The sequence below is a fragment of the Schistocerca gregaria genome, unplaced genomic scaffold (assembly GCF_023897955.1).
Source record: "Schistocerca gregaria isolate iqSchGreg1 unplaced genomic scaffold, iqSchGreg1.2 ptg000224l, whole genome shotgun sequence".
NCBI classification, from domain to species: Eukaryota; Metazoa; Arthropoda; class Insecta; order Orthoptera; family Acrididae; genus Schistocerca; species Schistocerca gregaria.
The window spans coordinates 6,537,633-6,548,589 of NW_026061744.1; positions in this window are offsets into that span (position 1 = coordinate 6,537,633).

Genomic DNA, 10,957 nt, shown 5'->3' on the forward strand with positions numbered 1-10,957 from the left:
CAACACCAAATAAGGCAAATAGTGATAAGTGCGGATACTATCGAACCATCACTTTCATACGTCCTGGCTGAAAATACTGATCCAAAATATTTACACAGGAATTAGAGGAGACGAGCTAGAGGAAAATCGATTTTGAGAGAACACACTAGCCGCTAGAGATCGGTTGAAGAAATTCAACCCATATTTATAACATCTATAGATGTTACAAAATAACTTCTGACAATTTTGAGCAAAATATACAGTTTGAATTTAAGATGATGCAACCAGCGATAAAATACAGTGAGCGGCATGTTATCTAGAGCTCTGCCAGAAATCAGACAGCAATTTTAAGACTTAAAAGACATAAAGGAAAGCTGGCAGTTGATAGTTGAGAAGAGAGAGTGAGAGAATGAAAGTGAGAGAATGAGAGAGACAGAGAGAGAGAGAGAGAGAGATAATGGGAGGGGGGGGGGCGGTTCGGTTCTAGCCCATTCACCCATGTTATTCACTTTGCATACAGAATGTTTCACACGTCGTGCTACACACTTATCGCGTCTGTAGAGGGGACCTACCAGATGAAGTTTTACATAGGAATCGATGTCTGGAAACGTCATCCAGCGACGCTACAGGGTATCGAAGTTACAGGCGCTGGAGTCTGTAAAATATGTGTACACAGAAAGATTCAATGAAGATGTTACCAATTTTCTATGATGATGGAGATGGATAAATCTATAAATTTGAGGTTATGTCCCTATAACGGAAAATTGGAAGAGAAGACATTCCTGTTACGTGTGACAGGATCTACCGGTAGTGTTGTAGCTGAGATGTAGGGCAGGAAACTTTCAGAGGTGGTAGTATGGACCGAATGTCCAGTACACATGGGCTGTAAAATGCATACCTTAAGAGCTGTGAGGACTTGTTCATCTTCGCTAGCATAAAACATATCTCCACTGCTGAACAAGTGCTCATAGCTCCTCAGGTATGCATTTTGTAGCCCATGTTTACCGGACATTTTTTCTTACTTTGATCCATACTACCACCTTTGAAAGTTAGCAACAACAGTACCAGTACTTGTATTCCGCCGTCAGAGGTATGTAACTTTCGACTCATTCGTTTCCGGATCATGATACATGATCAAATTGATACATGATCACGGCATCACACTCTACTTACATACATTTGCCGGAGCTGGCGCCTGTATTTTGATGCTCTGTAGCCTCGTTAGATGACGTTTGCATGCATGAGTTACTAGGTAAAATTGCAAGCTCTAGAAATGTGAAACACCTTGTATAAAGAAAGCAACATACGAAACGAACGAGATATTTGGGAAATTAATCGAAGATAAGAAAGAAGAAATAGAAACTGTTTCCAAATCGACCTTTCATTTCGCTGCTGCTGATTTGAAATTTCGTGGCATTTATTCGCTCTGAAGAGGATCGTTCAAACGATGGTCGGAATGTAGTTATTTTAGTTGTTTCACTGTTTTATAATGACATGGCCTAGAACCCAAAATGATTTTCTCCAAGTTGTTTGTAGGAATTCTATCGCTTCTCACCGATATTTTCAGTATGGTACTGGTATTTTTTTTCCTACACCTACCAACTTTAATAGTGCTTGAAATGATGAAAATTGTCTCCATATCAGAAAGTATTAGGTACTGAGACGGTGCTTGGTTTTAATGATAACAATATACAGGAAAATTCAGCCATGTTTCTGCGAAGTTGCATTACGCCGAAATTCTGAAATACATCCGTATATTTCGAATGTCGTACAACAGCTGTAGGTAGGAGACGGGGTACTGCAGAAGTAAAGCTGTTTAGACGGGGCGTGAGTCGTGTTTGGGTAGCTCAGATGGTAGAGCACTCGCCCACGAAAGGCTAAGGTCCCGAATTCGAGTCTCGGTCCCGCACACAGTTTTAATCTGCCGGGAAGTTTCATATCGGCGCACACTCCACTGCAGAGGGATCTAATTCTGGAAAGAACTGTATAGTTAGTGGAGAGATACAGGATGTTGCAAAATTCCCGTTAAAAACTTCTAGGGAACTGAGTGACGATATTTTGAAGAGGAGCCCATGTATGGAAAGGTATATCCGTGCTACAGCCGTATAAATACACCTTCGCTAATGTGGTATGCAACAGGGTTATAATCACTGGAGGGGGGGGGGGGGGGGTTACTTACGTCTGATCCTATGCTGTCATTTGACGGCTGTCTCCTCTCTGACCTGGATCGAGTCTCGTTCATGTGTCGGTGAGTGTTAGAGCAACATTTCTGAGCACACTTTTGCCGAATACACCGACACGAGTATTCTGTGTGGCCAAAGCGCACAGTACTGGAAGAGCTGCTGGTCGCCTTTATCAAGATCGTTGTCCACAACGTCTGACTCCTCCCCACACGCTTTTCGTTGCCATTGCACAACGTCTTCGACTATGGGTGTCTTCACCGTCAGCAGGTGCGTCTGTGGTGCCCCGTGGAGACGCAGCGCACGCGAATTGGAAAATATATTTATATGGATATTGTGTCTGTTCTTCCGGACATGTGCGAAAGGACGCTACGAATGTAGTGTGTGGACATACAAAGGTGAGAATGTGGGTCTCGCGGGAGGCGTGCGCGAGACAGTCCCTGTAGTCTCACTATCCTCTGTGCCGTCTGTGGCTCAGATGGATAGAGCGACTGCCATGTAAGCAGGAGATCCCTGGTTCAAGTTCCGGTCGGGGCACACATTTTCACCTGTCTTCGTTGATATCTATTAACGCCCGTCAGCAGCTGAAGGAAATAATATCATTGTAATTTCAAATTGGAAAACGCCCTCCTGTAAAACCAGTGTCTCTGAAGACCGATTTTTTTGATTCTTTGGTTATTAAAGAGTGAAACTGTAGAACAATAGATGTACTCGGTCACATCTACACTGAAATGCCAAAGAAACTATTATAATAATACGTATTCAAACACAGAGATATGTAAACAGGCTTAATATGGTGCTGCCGCCGGCAACGCCTATGTAAGACATGTGTCTACCGTAGTTGTTAGATCGGTTACTGCTGCTACAATGGCAGGTTATCAAGATTTAAATGACTTTGAACGTGGTTTTATACTTGGCGCAAGGCCGATGGGACACAGCATCTACGAGGTAGCGATGAAGTGGGGATTTTCCTGTACGACCATTTCACGAGGGCACCGTGAATATCAGCAATCCAGTAAAACAATAAATCTCCAACATCTCTGCGGCCAGAAAAAAAATCCTGCAAGAATGGAATCTGAGGAGAATCGTTCAGAGTGGCGAAAGTGCAACCCTTCCGAAAATAACTGAAAATTTCAATGCTTGACCATCAACAAGTATCAGCATGCGAACCATTCATGGAAACATCATCTACATGGCCTTTCAGAGCCGAAGGCCCACTCGTGTACCCTTGCTGACTGCACAGCACAAAGCTTTACGCCTCATTTGGGCCCATCGGTACGAACATTGGACTGTTGATGACTCGAAACATAATCCCTGGTTGGACGTGTCTCATTTCAAAATGTATATACAGTATGGACGTGTATGGGTATGAAGACAACATCATGACTCCATGGACCCCGCATGTCAACTGCGGACTGTTCAATCTGGTGGAGGCTCTGTGACGTTGTAGAGCGTGCGCATTCGGAGTGATGTGGGATCCCTGATACGTCTAGATACATCCTGTCTGATCACCTGAATCCATTCGTGTCCATTGTGGATTCCGACGGAAGTGGGTAATTCCAGCAGGACAATGGAGCGGCCCACACAACCACAGTTGCTACAGAGTGGCTGCAGGAACACTCTTCCGAGCCTAAACACTTTCGCTGGCCACCAAACTCCCCAAACATACTGTACGTTTCTAGTAAATTTTATAGCATTAACTATCATATCTGGAATGCCTTGCAACGTGTTGATCAGAAGAGATCTCTGCTCCCTCTTACTGTTACGGATTTATGGGCAGCTCTGCAGGTTTCATGGTGTCAGTTCCCTGCAGCGCGACTTCAGCCATCAGTAGAGTCCATGCCACGGCGTGTTGAGGCACTTCTGCGTGCTCGCGGGGACCTTAAACGATATTTCTTTGGCTCCTCAATGTAACAAATTACTTATCAAAGTGACAGCGTTACCAACATGTTTTCAAGTGGTTCTAGTATACGGTACGTCTCGGGAGACAGGTTACAATTTAAAATAAGAGTATTATGTACTCAGTCCCCTCTACAAGTTGTAGCAGGTAGTGATGGGAATTTCAGAACATCCTGTACGTTTCCAGCAAACTGTATAGCCGTTGTCGTATTACAATTGGTATCTGCGAATACATTCCATAATTCGTGACAGATCGCGAGGCGCGACTGCAGAAATCCGTAGCGTTTACCCAGGGGGCGTCTCGGCTACGGCAGCTCTGACGGCTAGTTTGAAGGCCACTTTCAACTAGTGTTGCCAGAGGTGTCTCTTTTTAGAGATTCTACGACTCGCCCCACGTAAGCTTTAAAAAGGAAGACCAAATTCTCCAACTTGTGGCCTCTGCTAACATTTCGAAATACACTATCCTATCAGTGAGTGTACAGACACCTGTTAGTGGACATTAATATGCAGTGCGTCCACCCTTTGTCTTTATGGCGGCTTGAACTCTGCTCGGGACACTAAGTGAGGTGCCTACCGACAATTTACGCACCACACACGGATATCGTATCTACGTGTTTGTACACGCAAGGCAATAAATTGCTCAGCAAGATCGCCATATCTCTCATCAATTTTCAACATCTGGAGCACAATGGGCAGGTTCTTTAAAGCAGGTCGCGATTTTGAGGATGTAACGAACCAACTGAACTGAATTTGGTACGATATCCGTCAGAAGGGTATAAACTAACTTTATCAGTGAATGTCAAGCCTAGTAACTGACCGCGGAAAGGCCAGAGGTGGCCCAACACGTTATAGACTTATCAATTTGTGAAGCTCTTTGTCTTGAATTAATCATCCAGTTTTTCTTCAACTCTAATCATTCATTTGACCCTACACGTACAGTCATGCTCAAAACTATCCTAACGCCCGAATTGAATTTCGCCTGATTCACATGCAACCCACATAACGCAACTGTCTAGCAGGTCCCCTTATCGCTCCTTGGTACAGTCGTTTGACTATTGAAAATGGTTCCAACAAATCACCACAAGAAAACACTGTTCTGTATCGCAATAACTCAAGATGTAAAGTAATACCACGATACTACAAATATCACGGAACACCTTACCACAGATAAGACTGCCCTTAAGGCTTGTAGCTCACATTTATTACAATAAATGACATACCTGACATTTTACCACTCTCATTATTACGTCAGATAGGTAATACACGTAGTAAATTCGTCGTATTCATGATTTCCTCTTCAAAGTAACATACCGTACTTATCATTGAACACAAAATGAGATTAAAAATTGAAGTTATTCACGGGCAACCAGTTGAGAATATGTATGAACTTCAAATGACACGACGAACCGTCTCGTTCTGCTTATGGATGCAAACTCAGGTCATGCAGACTAAGCAATGATTTCGTGCCTGACGGATACTAACTGTCACTCCTGATTAGGCATACAGAGAGTGATATACCTCGATATTAGACAGAGCCAGTTTTCAAATTTCAACTTTAAATTACATATCGCAAGTATTTTTGCCGGACGCGAATTCCTACCCAGCACCTATTTTCACTGTTAACGAACGACGAGAGATGTTGAATCTTGGTTCTTAACAAGTAACTTACTTGAATTGCCGTGAGGTAAGGCTTTGTACTGGGCAGGGATTCGAACGTATATCGGCAGGCAGTAACATCTCTTAGCTTTTGGTTTGGCAGCACTCGACAGCCATTTCTAGGCGCAAGTAATAGAAGAATGGCAGCGCGTTTTTGTTATCAAGTAACGTCTTCATCGATTACTTTAGTTTTAATGTAATCTATGAGTAATTGCTGATGTTTGATATTAACATGAAAAGAATTCTGTAGACAGAGAAAGAACCTCTTCTTGGGAAACTACTTGTACAGTGACCAAAAGGCACGAACTTATATTCAAGTACAGTGTTCCAGCAGCGGCATGAAGAAAATGATAGTAATAATGTCGGTAACAATCCAATTATCCGGTAACTTCACACTTCCCAGTGGATCTTCACGAACTAAGAAAATATCTGAATTTGTGAACATTTCAAAATGGCTTCACATCGAGCCTATGGTGCCTACAAGGGTCTTTACATCCTGCTGACATGAGAATAGCATAATCTCCGCGTCAGAAGCTTTTCTACTTAAACATTTAATAGACTCGCGTTTTATCCACCGTGACTACTTTTGTAAGCTCAGCACATCATCCGTTGCAGCTCACTCCTGGGGCTGGGAAATGTGGGCACAATGGCCTGGTGGAACTATCACAGGAGCAATGCGTGGGTTCAGACATTTACTTTTAAGAAGCACAAACAGATTTACTTTGCGTCTGGTAACCTCAAAAGAAAGACGTTATAATCCAGAATTCGCAATACAAATCACGTTCCATCATTAACAACTGGGCAGAGCCAGGTTACGTTGGGAAATGACATAGCGGAAGTCATCGTAAACAGAAATACAGTCGCCAGTAAACTTACTTACATTAGAAAATTTTATTTTATTTTATGAACCGATAGCCATTTAAAGGATGGGGCTCTTATTTTACTTGTAATTGATTGAACTAGAGACGTGAAAAATTTGGTGCTGGACTGTGATTCGAATTCGTTTCTCCTCTTTCGAGGATCTGAATCTCTCGGGACATTATAGTTCAACCATTTCGTCCCTTTTCGCAAGACTGCAACCTTCTCTAGGTCTCCTCCAAAGGTAAGTATGTGGGTCCGAATCCTGATCCAATACAAAAATATTCATAGTTTCAGTTCAAGCCCTATAACGTGCACACCGTCCCGCTAGTGAAAACCAACGTGCGCTTTTAATGTATATTCATGTGTTGCCAACAATCGCAATAGGTGTCATTATTTCTTGTCAAACACGCACACACCTTACCGTTGGTGAGTAAGCAACTGATATTTAAGCTATATTTGTGGATGCACGGTAGGCGTGTAGTTAGATTGTCACTTAGGTACAAAAGTTTGTATCCTTAGTTTAGATTCAAACACCTAGCAGCTGGTAAGGAAAACCGATACGTAACATTTGATTTTACTTAATGAACAATACGATTACGTGTTGGGTTCGTATCTCCGTCATATAACTTCACATCTTGCACTTAATCTTTAAATGCATGCGCACTTTGTTACTTGAGCTTGGAGGTATATCAGACATCTTTCGTGGTTAGTTAACAGGGACGAAATTGTCTTGTTAGGAGTCCAGGTTTATTACAAAAATTGTCGTCTTTTATTTTCAAGTTTAGATTTCATTACTGGTATTGGCAAAAATTTCGGTAATTCATGACTCTTCATGGATAGCCATCTATATGATATGATTAGATTACATTAGATCAATTTTTGTTTCATAGATCATGAATACGATATTTCGTAATGATGTGTAACGTTTAATTTTAATGAAAGATTTCTTTACATACCATGATTCAATTTCTTTACAACAATTTCTTACTCTCTCTCATTCTTTTTGATTTCTCTCTCTCTCTCTCTCCCTCTCTCTCTCTCCCTCTCTCTCTCTCTCTCTCTCTCTCTCTCTCTCTCTCTCTCTCTCTCTCTCTCTTTCTCTCTCTCTATCATACACACACACATTCTTTTTTTCTTTATTTGTTTGTTTTGCTCGACTATCGGCGAGGCATCAAAACGTCTCTGAATGAGCTTCTTAGTTTTTAGTACACTTACGAAATAAATATAAAAACAACTGTGAGAGTTACTGGTATATGATGCTTAGTTTTCAGTCAGTTTGGAGTATTATTAGTAACCACGCTCCAGTCCCTAAACCTAGTTACAGAAATGCGAATCAGACGCATTACGTATTCCAGGCCGTAGCAACCGCGACTTGGAGACACCAGCTATGGTCACTTCCCAGCCCGCTGTACGATCACATCGGTTCGTCTTCTTTCTGCTGGTACTGTAACTGAGATTTGACAACAAGGCAACGTATGTTTGGCAACTCTGTGATCGACGAGTTCCTTCCTGGTGCGCACGGAATTTATCCTCAAAGTTCACTTGATTTTACCTGTCATTTCCATTGAATAATCTGATTTATTATCACGTTAGGTGTAACAAAAGATTGTAAATTTACGGTTTTCAGCCCAGGAAAGTCGTTGCACGTGGAAATCGCAACTAATCTCGTCCTTTAAATAGCGGTTTACGAGTGCTAGACATTATCGAACTCGTAAGAGTAAGCTAAGACACGTACTTCTACGCCAGCTCTATGGTAATGCGCTGACCTGAGAAATAGCATCTGTTATGGTTCGCACTTCCAGTCTCGCTGACTGTAACGTTTTTATCCCTTCTGTGAAAGAGCTACAAGCAGTCAGATAAAACATCGATAAGGAAATCGCAAAAAAATACTTTCGGCTCATAGTGCAATGGTGAAAACTTACAATGCTGCACAACAGGTAACTCCTCTTCCCGCCGCTGACAAACAAATTTTTGGTTTCTAGGAATACAAAACTTTACTTATGAAATGCGACATTTGCACTGCACGACGTTTTCAACAAAGAGATGGCGCAATACAGTAGCTCAAGTGGAAAGAAACACTTCCTTTTCAAATTTGTGCATCCTACACTGTTGGCTGTTCTGTGTAGGTGGCAGGTACGTGATTTTATTTCGGTGATTACAAAATAAAGTCGAATTTATGCACTGGGTAGTCGAGGCAGCTAGTTCATTGTGATTCGGTCAACCAAGTAAATGAATTTACTGAACCTGCTGCAAATTACTACAGGAAGCCTGTGTGTCAGAATTCTCATCCAGTGTGGTGCAACGGCGTTACGACAGAAAAATGAGCCACATACTTATGATATGCTTGTATATCTATGGACTGGGTTCGATTCCAACTTCTGTCAATGATTTTAGATAAGGAGAGACAGATTCCATTCTCTTCTGGCTACACCAAGTGAAGAAGATATAATGACATTGTGGTCTGAAATTAACATGAAAAATGATATTCCTTTACTACAAAGTAGACGTTAGGATGAATCACAATAAAGACTGGAGCGGCGACACGTAGAAACCTTTCTTATACTTGTTATTTATTTCTAGTGACGAAACAAACGCTATGTAGGCTCACAGGACATTTAGTCCATATTTTATATGAGCTTCTGTATGTCGATAAAATCGGTTCTGATCTGGGAATGCAACTTAGACCGTACTTAACGCTGAATTTGATCCCTTCGTGAGAATACAGCACGTCTACAATTTGTTGTTTGTTCAGAACTGCAGATTCCTCAACATCTCCACATACTGCGCGTGAATGGGTTCGAATCCTGGCCCGGCACTATAGATTTCATTATGTATTATCAAGCTCTAGCATGAGAACACCTATCTGCTGGTGGATAATTATTTTAATGTTTAATGTATTTTCATTCGTTGTCAACACTACCGATATGTGACGTTTTTGACACCCAGTGAGACACAGAACTATTTGCGAGATCACTGTAAGTTCAAGATGTTAGTCCGAACTGGACAAAAATTCGGAAGCTGACGTATCTTTGTGTGTAGTCAAAAGCGATATGATGTGTGGAGCTGTATTCCCAGTGAGCACTGAACTCTTCGTCATATTATTTCTAGTTCAAACACGCTCACATGTCGCTGCTGGTGCAACAAACCCATATTTAACGTTCGTTTTCTCTAGAATATAACAGCGATAGATGCCGGGTTGGAGTCTTGGGAAGGAAAAAAATGTATGTTTCGTCTGGTCATTTCAGTTAAAACATCTAGCTACTGCCGAGAAAACCCGAAATGTCACAGTTGATTGTGCGTCGATATCTATCCGATTAAGTTCTGAGTTCGAACCCCTGTCCAACACAAAGCCTTACCTCACGGCAATTCAAATAAGTTACTTGTTAAGAACCAAGATTCAACATCTCTCGTCGTTCGTTAACAGGGACAATAGGTGCTGGGTAGGAATTCGCGTCCGGCAAAAATACTTGCGATATGTAATTTAAAGTTGGAATTTGCAAACTGGCTCTGTCTAAAATCGAGGTATATCACTCTCTGTATGCCTAATCAGGAGTGACAGTTAGTATCCGTCAGGCACGAAATCATTGCTTAGTCTGCATGACCTGAGTTTGCATCCATATGCAGAACGAGACGGTTCGTCGTGTCATTTGAAGTTCATAAATATTCTCAATTAGCTGCTCGTGAATATCTTTAATTTTTAATCTTATTTTGTGTTAAATAATAAGTACGGTATGTTACTTTGAAGAGTAAATCATGAATACGACGAATTTACCACGTGCATTACCTATCTGACGTAATAATGAGAGTGGTAAAATGTGAGGTATGTCATTTATTGTAATAAATGTGAGCTACAAGCCTTAAGGGCAGTCTTATCTGTGATAAGGTGTTCCGTGATATTTGTAGTATCGTGGTATTACTTTGCATCTTGAGTTATTGCAATACAGAACAGTTTTTTCTCGTGGTGACTTGTTGGAACCACTTTCAATAGTCAAACGACTGTACCAAGGAGCGATAAGGAGACCTGCTAGACAGTTGCGCTATGTGGGTTGCATGTGAATCAGGCGAAATTCAATTCAGGTCGTTCGGATACTATTGGGCATGAATGAACATCACGTGTATCGATTTCCATCGCGCTGGGGTAAGTCCTCCGGGATACGTTTATTCTCCTTAGTGTGTAAATATATTTGGAGCATGTCATTCTAAAACGTTTGAAACGACATAGACGGGAGCGGGTTGTTGTTAGGAGAGCAGAATGTATTAGACTCACGGATCATGTGGTTTTATTGGCAGAGAGCGAAAGTATGACTGAAATGTTAAAAGAATTGAACAAGAGACGTGAGTAAATTGGAATGAGAAATAATAAGAAAAACGCAAAATGTCCG